Raw genomic sequence first — 15,753 nt, forward strand, 5'->3', positions numbered from 1 at the left:
TTAATTTTTGAAAATAAAGAATAAACGTGTTTTTTGGCACCTACACAATAGACGATTCGTGTAATTAACTTTTTTTATTTATTTATTTGAAATATATTTGACGTACTCACTAACAAATTGTTAGTTGGTAGAAAATTATAACATTTAGTAAAGTAGTTGATAAATTAATTGAAACATAATTAATAAAATGACATGTGTAATATTGATTTTTTAAAGTTAATAAATGATATATCTTTTATAATTTTTCAAAAGTTTAATAAGTTCATTGAAACGTTAGTTACAGTAGTTTTAATAAAAATTAATTTATAAGTTATTTTTTTGGTTTCTCAAACATTCCAAACCACAAAAACTCAAAAGATTAATTTTGTTGCGGCATGATAAACATAACATTGATCGGCCCATGATATTTAGGATAAATTATATAAGACTATCTGTTATACCCACCACTAACAATTTTAATGGTAGGTGTCATATCATCACCACACACAACCACTACAAGGTTGGTATACCAACCACTATAACCCTCTTATTTTTTTATTATATATATATATATATATATATATATATATATATATATATATATTATTGTAGAGAGAGAAAGAGAGCTAGAAAAAGATAGAGAGAGACAGAGAGAGAAATAAATCTATTGGATGTGGGCTTCTGTGGTTTGTACCACAATCCACCACAACCACTAGCTACCACGAAGTAGTGGGATGGTGTGCACTATCTATAATGGTTAGTGGCCACCACGAATGCATTCGTTGTAAGTATACCTGATGGTCTAACTATGTTTTGTCTTTTTCGATTTAATCATATAGTATTATTTTGGATAATGAAACCTACTCTTTGACTTTTTTTTTTCAATCTAAGACATTTTACCTTCTGTCATAAATGACGATATTAAATATTTATCTATGTAGCATGCATTTAATTATTTAAAAACATGTGATGTGGCTTTTTTTTTATATAGAAAATCTATTTTAAAAAATGAAAATTATTTTTGACATATGTCATTTCCTCAAGACTTTTATTACATGTCATTATATGAGATTTTAAATTTTTTAAATTCTATATGTCATTATGTGGTATTTTCATTTTTATTATTTAATCAATTTCACTAATTAATACACCTACTATAATTAATACGCCTACGCATTTAATACAATTAATATTATATATATATATATATATATATATATATATATATATATATATATAATTAATTTTATTAAATGCGTTAATCAACTCTTCCATGTTCATTTCTTTTCCTACTCTCTCTAATTTTCTATACTTAAGGCACAATCATTGATATTACCTCTTTGAATCTCACGTTTCGATAACAATATAACTCTTTCCAAACTAAATCAAGACCACTTTCTTATGTGGATTACAATTTACCATGGTATCAATCATGCAGTTTATGTTCTTGGTTCAATCATACATGTCGATACACAAATCCTCTTGTACTGTAATTTTTTTCAAAAATTGTTTAATGTTACACGTTGATATTAAACTTCTATTTTTAATAAACTTTTATAGTACACGGGTCTCACACCTAGTTATATTAATAATACATTTGATATATATATATATATATATATATATATATATATATATATATATATATATATATATATCTTATCTGATTATATGATCTCTTATGACATGGCATACTTTATTGTCGCTATGAACACCATCGATGTAACCTCCTTACATATCATTTCTCTTTCCATCTATGTGTAACGAGAACAAGGTTCAGTTTCTAGGTAAGTTCATCTTTAGTGATGTATTTTCACAAGGTTGAAGACTTGTTTTGATGGATCTTGATCTCTATTTCAACAACGTTTGAATTTATATGTATTGAACTTTTGGCGCATATGGATCTCAATCTAGGTTTCATCGATGTTGAATGAGGGAGAGGTAAGATAACCTAAAAAACATTCCATATATAAGATGAACATGTTGGAGATATTTTTTATAGTCCGGATGCACACATGACATGCAGTGAATCAAGAATCACATATGTAACATCCTAGTAATAAAGTTTCATAATTTGTCCAAGATCGAATCCGAAAACATTCTACAACCAAACAATTGTATCGAAAATTATTCTAAAAGCAATGAAAGCTAACTACTACACACATTATTATTCTTCTTGTCATGTTTCACTCTTCTTCTTTCTCATGTCCTTATCTAGATAAGTGGATTCACTTATAGAAACTTGATAAGGCAGTCCATTGACATATTGACTAACATTATTCTCCTCATCCGGTACTAATTTCATTGTAAAAATCACGTGATTTAGGAATTATGTATTGTACTATGTCATGGTTATCTTATTATTTTTTAAACTAACGGATTATTTTTCTAGTTTCCATATTTCCTCCGATTAGCAAAAAAATTTCTTTTAGTCTTTCAAGAATCTCATCCCATGACAAATTGTTCAAAACACACAAGCTAACCAATTTCTTGAGGATAATCCAACATGTTAATACTCGATTATAGAGTTTTTCACCATAAATATAGTTCTTTGATCATCATGACATTGACACACACACACACACACACACTGTAACGCCTGTGTTTCTGGGCTAAACATTAAAGACGATGTAATAGTCTATGTCAACTATTGTAACGTGTTTTGAAGTACTAAGAATGAATTATGTGCTTTAAACTTAATTATTATGATTTAATAAATTAAGGATAAAAATAAGGTCGAAAATAAATATTAGATAAAGCTGATATCTATGAAGAAAGTTGTAGTGGGTGAAACAAGGATTCCGAAGATATAAAGAATACCGAAATCCGAGTTATAACGAAGAAGGTATGACCTGTCGAAGTTTTGCGACAGAACCGGCACGATGTTGTATGACGTACAAAGTGAATTTACGATAAAGTCTTTTTTAGCCTTAGAAATCTAAATGAAAGTCGTAGTAAACGTTAAACCGGGAGCCTAGTCCAAATCTGAATTCGTATGAGAAAGTTATGAATTTTCTAAGATTTGGTATAGCAGTATGCAACCTAGAACTCGAATTTTAGATTGAACAATTTTTAGCCAACACAACCTGAATGAGAATCAAAGACCTCATCGATAGTAATTTAACGGTAAAAAGACAGATCAAAACGGACATCGGATGAAGAAGTTATTAATTTTTAACGAATTTTTCCTGTCCCGGCCTGCTAAAAATATAACTTTAAAAATAAAGTCAAAATTAGCCGACGAAGTCTAAACGAAATTTGTAGAGTATAATCTCACCTACACGTGGATATAAAAAACGTCAAAAACGGAGCCCGTATGCAAAAGATATGAATCTTGGAAGTTTTAAATATAAAATTTGAAGCTTATCCGAATCCGTACGCCCCGCGTACTCGGACTAGGTCAGAAGTTGGCCACGTTGACCTCTTTCTTCAGACGGAGGCACGTATCTCACCCCATCAACACGTACGAGTCCCGGATAACGAACCAATGCCACGTCTCGTACACCCAGCGTATTGAAATTACGCCCAACGTAGAACCTCGCAAGGCAGTACACCCTGCCTACATGAAGATTACGCTCATCATAATGCGAGGCATCATCCTCCTATAAATAGTAAGCGAAGCCCTTCGGAAATAGTTGTTAATTCTCTTACTCTTTCATTCTCAATACCCTCTCTAGCTACTCTAAACCACCCCGAAGCCTAGGGAACATCCCTAACACCCGAAGCAAGTCCTGAATCCCCGAAGTCCCCAAGAAAATATATTTTTCGAGTCGAAACTCTGCCCGCGTAGAGCCTAGTTTTTGGGAAAACATCCCGGTTTTATCAGAAACGATCGTTTTAAGAAACGAAGTGTTGCCCGATTATCGTCAAATCAAGTGAGTGTGTAGTCACTTTCATCTTATACATAGATATGAAGTATTTTATATAAAATATGTGCTATGTGAATATATATTGTTTGTTTATTTGAGATGGATGTTGAATGAATGATTTATACAGGTTTTAAATGAATTAAACTGTATATGTATTTTATATCTACAAAAATATTGGGTAAAACATGGGTAGATGAAATAGTTGGTATGTGATGAAAGATGATTTGGATAAATGAGATGATCAGTGATATAGATCATGAGATAAGGGTGAGGGGTAAAATATGAGAGAAGCACTTACTCAAACGTTGGCTTCCGTCATTCAACAGAGTATGGATGACAACCATGGGCTATTCTAGACGGTCTGTGGAACACTAGCAGGCTCGCAACCTGTAAGTGTTGTGAACTATATGTTCATCAGATGTACTCTAAAAACTCATTGACATGTATTGCAGGTGGATTCCTGTGAATAATATTGTTGATAAATGAGAGTTACGGACTTAGCACATGCTATATAAACCTTGCCAGCTATGGACTTAGTGCCTGTTGTATAAACCCTGGCAGCTATGGATTTAGTGTTTGTTGTATAAACCCTGGCGACGATGTACTTCGTGCCTATTTGACATAAATTGTTGAGGAACCCCCGAAGCAGTGTTGTCACCCCGATGAAAATCCTTATGCTAGATCTCTTATGATAAATGTTTTAGGGACGTAAAGTGAGGATAACGGGAACGGGTAATTAGGATTATTGTTGGTTGATGAAATTAATAAATTTATTATTTGTGGGTTGAAAACCCTATATGCTCACCAGGCTCCCAAGCCTGACCGACTCAGTTTTCTATATTACAGGTAGAGAAACAAGGGCATAGTTGGACGATGACGAGAGATTTTGGATTATAGGCCAGTAGATATAAATAACTGTTGTAAGGCTTATAATATATTGTTTTATGCTTTTGGTATGTATCGGAACATGACATCCCGAAGTTTTTTTTATATAATGAAAATATATTTCTTTAAGAAATACTTTGACGATTTTTTATTATATTTTGTTTTGGGAACAAATTCTGTAACATCATTTGGAAGATTACTTTGATTTTATTTTAAAAACATAAACTAAATCGGTCTTTTCTGGCCGAGAAATTTGGGGATGTCACACACATACACACACTAAACGCTAGTTCTATTTCAAGTCTCGAATTATGAATTAAAATTGGATCTGGGGTCCCATATTAGCTTAGGGTTGGCATACCATAAATGGTACAAACTCTTTGTAAGTGCATCCCTTTTCACCATCACCTCCTCTTTTGGATAAATTTACGTGGGTGGGTCATCCTCCATAATAGGATAAGATACCTTAAACTTTCCCACACTTAGTTCATTTATGGTGGTCGTTGGGCACCATGTATCATCATCTTCATGTATTTTTTCAATTTAACTTACTGTACAATTAACATTCATTGAAACTCTCTAAGTATCTTCTCTTCTTTTCAGGCTAACATAGTTTCCAATCTAGATTGGAAACCGCTTAACATTATCGACTCATGTGAACAAGGAAAGCAACACAACACATCCTTCATATCCAAGTTGTGCTAATAAATTATCTCAGGCCTTATGTTTTTGCATATGGATGGTGTAGTTTACATTTAAAATCTTGCCAGGACAATATTCTTTGATTCTTAGTTGAGTCTAAATGTAACATCCCAACATTACTAGTAAAAATTTTCATTTTCAACCACCAAAAACCGTACAACCATTTGTTCAAATGTCAATAACTGTTTAAATTCATTCCCAAATATCAAAGTGAATCAAAAACAAATAATGCGAAAATAAACTCCAGGGGATGTAGTGCGATCATATCACGTCGGGTCATTCCCTTTGGAACCAGAAGTACCTAAAATATTTAAACCGCAAAATTGTAAGCACAAACCTTAATGAGTTCCCTAAATACCACATACCATACATAACATCGAGCCCCGCCCACATAATAGACCCCGCCCAACATGCAATGCAAGAGTCACAAAGACAGCTAGCATCCTACATAGTATAGTGTGAAGACTCACATTTCTCACGAAGTCAGGAAAACCACATATCAACGTCACGAAACAGGTGCTACAACCTGCCTATCGAATCACACAAGGTCACACCTTTCTCTACACTCTAGATCTAGCAATTAAACAAAAGTCAATCCAGGTCAAACGTCAACGAAAAAAGTCAACTTTAGCAACCTCCACATCGTGGCCTCCCATTGGCCACATTGTGGAAGCATTGCGACAAAATAGCCGAGCAACCCCCAGTCACCATGTTGTGGGAACTAGGTCTTCACAACTTAACTGGTTAAGCTGTTTTCCTTCAACCTCAAGAGCTCCAAAGCTCAAATCTAATACTCGATCCCCAATGTCATGATGGATAAAGTTTCCAACTTTATCCATTAAGACATCCCAATAAGTCAAGATATTAAAACCTAAGTTGTTAATGATATCTCTAAGGAATGAACTCATCCATTAAGCTATGCAATTCCTTTTTCCAACCAACACCATGGTCTAGAAACTAAATAATGCATACAAGGGTTCTAGAATCCACTCAAACTCCAAAAGCAAGAAGATTTAGACCAAAAAATCATAAAATGGTCTAATATTAGATCTAAAGATTTAATGAGCAAGGTGAGGACTTTTTACCTCCAAATGATCAAAAATGGAGTGAAGATACAAGATAAAAATGGAACCGAGCACACAAACACAAAGATGAACTCCTTCTTTCAACCTTCACAAAGTTGGTTTCATACACTCAAACACACATATGGAGGTTTGGGTTTGGATGAGATAATATCTCATAGGGTAGATGGTGCCAAATGAGGCAACACTTGGAGTTAGTGTCCTTAAATATGGAACCAATCCCAAAAATTAGTGTTTTGGCCCAAAACAGTCCCTCCGTTGTAGCCAGATCTTGCCACGTCATGGGAGGCTAAATAACACATCCAACCGGGCCATGCCTCGTTGTTGTGGTGCCTCCTCCACGTCATGGCCTTCTAAAACTCATAATTTATTGAAAAGTCATACCTCGAAGATCCGGATGTTACTCTAGATTCACATAATTAATTTTTCTCATGAATTAGAGTAATGATGTTGAAGAAATAAATTCGTTATTAAAATGACAAAGCTATCATTTGATTATAATGTCAACAACTAAAAAGTGTTCATGGCATATAATTCAAGAACTTCATTCCTAATTCATTATGAGAATGAAATTTATTAAAACTTCCCAACATGAGAAAACATAATAACTGAGAAAAAAATAAAACATTAACGGAATTTGTTAAAAATATTAATAGAAGTGATCATGGCACATAATTCTAATTCCAATGTAACATGAGATTTATTTATTTATTTGTGAAGCATGACCACTATGACCACTCGAGTATAAGCCGATCGTTGATGAAGATATTTGGCACATAACTTAGATAATGTCCGACATGAAAACTAAAAGCAGGGCCGGTCCATTGGGTTTTAATGCCCCGGGCGAGATAAGAATTTTATGCCCATATGTTTAGACCGCGCCCAATAGACAAAACACATACAAAAAAAATTATAATACAAAAATTCAATTAAAGTTAAAGTCAAACAGAACCGATACAATTACAAACCAAAACTTTACAAAATCACTTAAAAGGATGCCTTGTGATTTTTGAATAAAAACCACTATTATTTTACATTAATCAAGACTTTGTTAAAATTGACTTTCAATATTTTGCTTACTAATTCAATCTTTATTGAGTCATGGTGCTTCCGGATCATATCCATTCTTCTTGTAAACTTTGTTATTTGAATAGATACTCATGGACTTTCATCTTTATATGCTTCATCCAAAAATAATTTCTGCAAAATAATAAATTCATTTGATTTAACTTTATCAACAAATTCCTTATTCTCACAATCATTGAAACAATCAATCAAATCATTGGAATTTCCAATCGGATGTGTAGCAATATTATGTATATCATTAAAACTATTAATCAGATCATTAGAACTATTTTCACTGACTTTTTCATTTCTAACAAAAAATCTAATTAAAGGAAGATAGTACCCAAATTTTTTGTTTTTGTTTACACTATCAATATCAATATGTCAACTAACCTGGAAAAGGGGTAATGAAATCAGAAATAAGAACCCTTTTTTTTAAAACTAATGTATAATAGCAACAATAATTAGAACTCAGAAGTTCAATTGATTAGTATCTGGTATACCTCCAGCCAAATGAATCACTAAACATAACATAAAAATTCAGAAGTTCAATTGATAAATATATTGTATACCTCAGAACGGAATCAGAAAAGTGATAAGAAAAAAGATTTAGGAATTACTGAATAACAAGGCCTCGAACTCTGGTCTGCAACTCATTCAAATCAAGAAAACTGAAATGAAGGCTTCAATCTCTTAGTCTCTAAGAGTCCAACTTCGGACTCCAAGTTTTCTAATCATACAAATCTGAAAATGGGAATCATCAAATTAGAATAGTTATAAGAAAAGGATAATAGGATAAAAGAATCACCAAATCAGAAAAGGGTATCCCTCAAACGGTAATCAATGAATCACTAAATCGGTATACCGTATACCTCAAACAAGAATCAATGAACCACTAGATCAGAAAAAGGGAAACAGGAATCCCTAAATCCTTACAAAAGCCACAAAAGTATTCAGAAGTTGGAGAATATGAAAATAGAAGTAACGAAAACCGAAATCGGATTAAAAACATACATTTAGTCAATTTGAATTTGATTAAGACAGCTTCTCGATCTTCTACAGCTTCCAGATTTCGAAGCGTCGATTAGCAATCAGCCAATCACACATGTGGATATAGCTTGCGCTGTTGTTGCCAATTCTTTTCCGTTTTCCCGCTCAGATTGCACGCTTTGCACCAGAAAAAAGAGTATTAGGCTAATTTTCTTGGGCTGAAACATATATATACATATTGCTTATTGGACTAATCTGATGCCCCTCCATTTATGCTGCCCTGGGCCTTTGCCCATCTCGCCCATGTATTTGGGTCGGGCTTGACTAAAAGGCTTAGTATTGGAATACATAGCGAGTGATGATGGGTGCTACACAACTTAAGAAAAATCATGGGTATTATTAAGATACATAAGTTTCCAATCGAGACTTAAATATTTTTATACTCGTTAAACAAATATGTTTATTTTAACAAACACAATTCATATATACATATGTAAATACATATGCATATTCTTACCCTTTTCTCATCATCTCGTTCATGCCAAATTGGAAAGAAAGAAGAATCTAATATCCATGACAATCAACGATATAAAATTTTAGGAAGGCTTCGATGCTTGTTATTTAATAGGCCAATAAGGACAAATTTGATGGATCAACGTGTGTGTTTTAATAATTCACAATGTGAGACGCTATATGTTTAAAACTAGGTGTGAACCATGTGTATTACACGGGTTGATTTAAAAAATATTAAACATTAAAGTGTAAATAAAAAAATATTTTTTAATGTAAAACTTTAAAATAAGAAAAAAAGAAACATATTTATTACAATTTAATATCATATATATTATATTTAATACTTTACATGTATAAGTATACAATTTTAATTTTAAAAATTGAAACAAACCAAAAATTGACATGTGGATAATATTTATTTCAAAAATACCACAAAATGACAAGTGTCAAAACTCATGAGAGATTAATATGTGACAAAAAAAACCTTCAATTATTAAGGAGGATTTCAATGTGTGTGTGCGTTTTACAATTTTTAGTGTGTGTATGTGTGTGTTTTTGAGTTGCAAAAAGGTAAGGGGAAGGAAAAGGTGTGGTTGTTTGTCTCCGATATATACCACCTTTCTTTTTCGAGCAAGAATTACTAATGGGAGGTAGGATGTTGGTTTGCATGATAATGAGAAGGGGTGGAAGATAAGTAGACTATGGTGGCGTGGGGTACTAGTAGATAGAAAGAGAGAGACTATGGTATTGTTTGTTTTTTTCAAGCAAAAAATCATTAAGTCTGCGGACCACCTCTGCAACCTCTAAAGAGGTGGACCAAACGGCTGCAGACCGTAATAAGAAGCGTGTTTATTTTTTAACATCTGCATGTTGCGGAAGATGAGTAGACTATGGTGGCGTGGGGTACTGGTAGATAGAAAGAGAGAGACTATGGTATTGTTTGTTTTTTTGAAGCAAAAAATCATTAAGTCTGCAGACCACCTCTGCAATCCTCTGAAGAGGTGGATCAAACGGCTGCAGACTGTAATAAGAAACGTGATTGTTTTTTAACATCTGCATGTTGCGGCAGATATTAAAAATTAAAATAAACTGATTCTATATACCAAAAATAGTTTTTTAATACCGAAAATTTTACAATATATGACATTTCAGCAAAAAATAATGACATTCCAGCAAAAAATAATGACATTTCAGCAAGAAATTATCATTATTCAATATAAAAAAAGAAAAATAATAATAATTCAAGAAGAATAAACAAAAATGAAAAAAAAAAAAAAAAAGGTAAAACAAGAATTTAGCAAGATTTCAGCAACATATAATCAATATTCATCAATATTTCAGAAGAAAAAAAAAAGAATAAGAGGTTGGAATATGCAATACAAGTGCTGCCCCAAACAGAACACGCACAAAGATTTTTTACTTCGAAGACTTCTAAAAAACGAATAACTGTGAGATGAAAAATATTGCGTGTGTACAACGCTACGTAACAATAAGATGTCTGAAGCGGTTTTTTTACAAAAAACAAGCAGCACCTACGTGTGAGTGGGATGAACCATTTTTTATTTTTATAAATCACCTAAAGAAAAATAAAAAATACAAACTACTAGTCATTTCACATGGACCAACAACTGTTAACCTCGATGAGACAATGGCAAGTTACATAATTTTCTCTATAATTCATCTATAATATTAACTCGAGAATTTTACTAAATTTTATTCATATGCAAACTATAGATGTAGTTCTTATCATTATAACTATTACAATTATGTTAGACCTAATATAGGAGTATCTATTTGTATCTTATATTTTACTTGGCCCATTTTCTGTGTTCATTCTAAACTATTAAATAGCCCACTATTGTATATTGAGCCCAATTATATCTTAACTTACCACCTTCAGATATATATTTCTCTCATTGTATCATTTTCAAAACAATGTCAAAGTTAAGTATCAAACTTTTTAATTCAATATAAGCATTAGTATTTCATAATCAATAGTAATATATAAATAAATGAATTGTAATTATTGTATCTCCGGAGATACCATAATTTCTTGATCCATCAATGCTATTTCTGATCCATCAAATTAAAGATTGTCGTAGGCCCAATAGGTTTTTACTTAGAAAAGTGTTTTAGGCCATGAGAAGTAAAGATAACGGAACAAGATATAGGAACGATGTATAATGGTTTTAATTAGATTAGTTTCAGTCTTCATTGGTTGGGTAGTTGGTGTCTCAAATCAGATTATGAACCGAGTAATATTTAGCTTTTATTTAATTAAACTAATATCATTTCAAAACTGAAAAGCTTTCTGAAACTAGCCTCTGATCAAAAACCGTAGGGTAGACCAAATTTTGATCCGAGAATCAAACCGGAAAACGGTCAATTTTTAGACCACAAGGAGTACCCCCACCGCACCATGCGGTGGGGGTGATATGGAAGTGGGAGAGGCGGAGGAACACCACATCCTCCGATGCGATGAGTGTGAAGGGTACCGGTGTGAAGTTCTTCTTTTCTCTTCTTTCCATTTTTAGCACTTGTACAGTATAATATTATAATATTTTATATTTATTAAAAATTAATATAATTGGTGTGGGAAAGTAAAAGGTGACAGATTCTAGGGTTTTGAAAGGAGAGTGGGAGAAAAATAAGGTTGTGTCTAGGTGACAGAATAAATGCGAAAAGTAAGGAGTGAGTATATTGTACACCCCGCCTTGGAAAATTAGTCACCATAGATGCAATTTACCCTTTTATGCCAAAATTTGTGTGTTTGCTTGGCTTTTTAGTTAATTAAAACAATATTTGATCATTGTATTACAAACCTTATTTATACGATGATTATACTATAGTTTCTCCTTACATAAATTTTCATGCAAAAGGTTGCATTTTTATTGATTTACTTCTACTTATTCAACACAATAACTTTGGTTGTGATGTTATAGTTGTTATTTATAAATGTAAAATAAACATAAAAGTTGAACAATATTCCTTATTTTGTTGGAATACTATGTGTGAGACCCGTGTATTACACGGGCTGATTTAGAAAAAAATTGAACATTAAATTAAAGTGTAAATATAAAATATTTTTTAATGTACAATTTTAAAATAAGAATGAAATAAACGTATTTATTGCAATTTAATATCATATATATGATATTTAATACTTTACATATATAAATATATGACTTTAATTAAAAATTGTAACAAACTAAAAATTGACAAATAGATAATATTTACTTCAAAAATACCATAAAATGACAAATGTTAAAATTCATAACAGATTAACATGTGATAAAAAAAAAACCATTAAGAAGGATGATAAGGAGGATTAGATGATATTTTGATATTTTGTTTTAAAATTTGTGGTACAATGATAAGGAATCACCGCAAATCGGGGGCATGAGAATCAGTGCACGAAATATCTTTTTCCCATTTATAGTAATTGGAACATCCACTTGTATTACTTGTTGAAGCCGTCATATCTTTCAATTGAGACTTGATCACTAAATTTTATGACAATTTTTTCTTCACATAATAATAATAGTAAAAATTTTGCTATTTATAGTAAAGAGTAGCATCCACTTGTCTTACTATTTTAAGCCGCCATCTTTTAATCATAAATTGATCACAAAATTTTGCAACATCTTTTTTCAATTCACAGAAATAGTAAAACCTTTTCCTATTTATAGTAATAGGAACATCCACTTATCTTACTATATAAAGACATCACCTTTTAATAACAAACTAAAACTATATAACATTTTAATTCGCATGAAATATTTTAATATATAATGCATTATTAGATTATTCACTAAAATAAGTAAATAACTATAATAAAAAAAATGACACGTAAGAGACATTGTTCATTTAATTCGTTACCCAACTTTATGTCTAATTTATCAGAGATTAATGTGAAATGAAATTCTTCATATATATATATATATATATATATATATATATATATATATATATATATATATATATATATATATATATATATATATATATATATATATATATATATATATATAGGATCATTTGAGAACTCAAAGTTTTTCGAGAACCCGAGAACCGATCGTGAGCCGTTAGATCAAAATAATAAAAAACTACGATGTTTTGTGGCTTTTTTGTAAATACTTTGAACAACAGGACACGGGGGCATCATAATTATTATGAATCAGGGGCATTATAGTAAAAAAAAAAATAATTCAGACCCTATCATCAAATTGAATCACGTCAACCCCCACCTACCCCCCCCCCCCCTCTCTCATCTCGACTCCTATCGTCGCATCGCCTCCAAAGAGTGCCTCATCATCGGAGATGATGTCTCATCCGTCAAAACCCAATATTCTGCAACTTGCATCTTTGGAAATAATGTGATTCAGGCCCAACAGTGCAACTTTTATGGCGCAACAGTGCAACTTTTATGGCGCAAGCTATGAATGTTGATAATCCTCACCGTGAAACATTACATAAATTCTTCGAGTGTTGGATCTGCGAGCAGAATTCCTACCTTGAAGAACTTGTCTCCGTCTCTAACAACCACAACCCGATCGAAAATGACGGCCGTTCTGATTCCATTGATCGAGAAAGCTGTCAGGCATTACGAGCAGTATTACTAGGCGAAATCAAATTGGGAGAAACGAGATGCGATTTCGATGTTTTCGCCTACGTGGCGGAGCAAGCTGCAAGATGCGTTTTTGTGGATCGGAGGATGGTGGCCGACATTAGCAAACCATCTTTTCTACTTGAAATCAGGAATTCAATTAGAGGCTAAAATCGGTGATCTAATTCGTGGATTGAAGACTTGGAGATCTAGGAGATTTGTCACCAAACCAGATGAATCAAATCGACGAATTACAGAAGAAAATCATACATCAAGAACGAGTATTAAGTGAGAAATACGCTAAGGAATAGGAGGCGGTGGCGGACAGGTCGATGGTGGAGCTTTCTAACATGGTGTCGGAAATGATCAGGACGGAAGACGGCGAAGTCGATACTGAGAAGTAACTTTCATTCTTGACAACGTTTGATTTTAGCTGCACTTTTGGGTTTATCTGCCTTCTTTTCCATGAACGAGACTTCAATCACCACTCTTTCACCTTGGAAGGTATCGATCTCATGTTTGATTACCTACATTGATATAGTGGTGCCTCAATATAGTGTTTTGTTCACAGGTGTGAGAGCTAGCTGAAAAAGAAGATGAAAATGGCATCTTTAAGCTCCTTCGTACTGATATCACACAATTCCTCACCACCATTCTCATTGGCACAGCGTAAACCTTACAATTTGTTTTCATTTCCAATGAAATCTTGTTATTAACAATCATAATATTGTTTCCAGTGTAGTCAACATTGGAGCTACTTCACTTTTCACAGAAGCAGCAACAACAGTGTTTGGTGAAGTTGTGTTAGTGCAACAACTGGTGTAATCACTGTATGTATCCAAAACCTAACTTTTAAATCTATACAATATAATTTCATTTTAAAAACCTAAATGATTTGGTTGTTAATTTAATTTCAGGTTGTTGTATTACTTCTTACTGAGATCGCCCCCAAAAGTATAGTTGTCCAAACGTAAGGGAATATATCCAAAGAATCAACACCAGAAAAATTGGAAAATTAGGAGTCCAACGCTTCAAAAAGGAATACATGAGGAACCTTTAGGCTTACTTAGAAGAACAAATGAACTTTAGGTCCGTTGTTTACAAGAAAAAATTTAGTTTAACAGTTATGATGATAGTTATGGACTTATGAAAATACCTGTAATTAAGCTATATCTCTCTATTGAAATGTTAATTGTGCGTTGAACATAAACAAACTACGATTGTTGTGATTTTTTTCTCTGTTTATTTACTTTCCTGTCATAACAGGTACCAATTACCAAATGAGAATGTTTAAAGGTGGATCAATATTATCTACATGTGTCATGATGATGATGATGATGATGATGATGGAGAGGTAAGGTAACTAAACTATATACTAGTGGTATTAACTCTCTTGTTTCTGCCAAAGTCATTGAAATCAATGAACAACTCAACATCTATTAAATTATTAGGATGGCTGACATTTTATAACAAGACAATGGATTGGAGCGAAAATGGCATGTTCATGGATTGGGGTATCATTCTAGAACCAAGCAAGAATTATCGAGGATGCAACAATTGTACACTATGATGGAGTAATGAAATCATGGTTAATATTAGATTTAAAAATATAAAATCTATTAGATGAAACATTTCAAATACGATCACCCATATCTGCAACCGTGCAATGTAGAATAGTTTCATATATTTCATATTGTAATTCACTTGTGATTCACATATGAATTACATGTGATTCACATGTAAATCACATATGAATTACATGTGATTCACATGTAATTCACATATGATACACATGTAACTCATATATGAATTACATGTGATTCACATGTAAATCACATGTAATTCACATATGAATCACATATGATTCACATATGAATCACATGTAATTTATATATGAATTACATGTAATTCGCATATGAATTACATGTGATTCACATGTAATTCACATATGATACACATGTAAATCACATGTAATTCACATATGATACACATGTAAATCACATATGAATTACATGTAATTCACATATGAAAATGTAATTCACATATGAATTACATGTGATTC

At 32.3% G+C, this 15,753-nt stretch overlaps 1 pseudogene; it reads left to right on the forward strand.

Moving 5' to 3' along the window:
• The first annotated feature begins 13,511 nt into the window (after positions 1-13,511).
• On the forward strand, positions 13,512-14,985 carry LOC111911951 (protein DOG1-like 3; annotated as a pseudogene).
• Positions 14,986-15,753: the final 768 nt, after the last annotated feature.

The sequence above is a fragment of the Lactuca sativa genome, chromosome 1 (genome assembly GCF_002870075.4).
Source record: "Lactuca sativa cultivar Salinas chromosome 1, Lsat_Salinas_v11, whole genome shotgun sequence".
NCBI classification, from domain to species: Eukaryota; Viridiplantae; Streptophyta; class Magnoliopsida; order Asterales; family Asteraceae; genus Lactuca; species Lactuca sativa.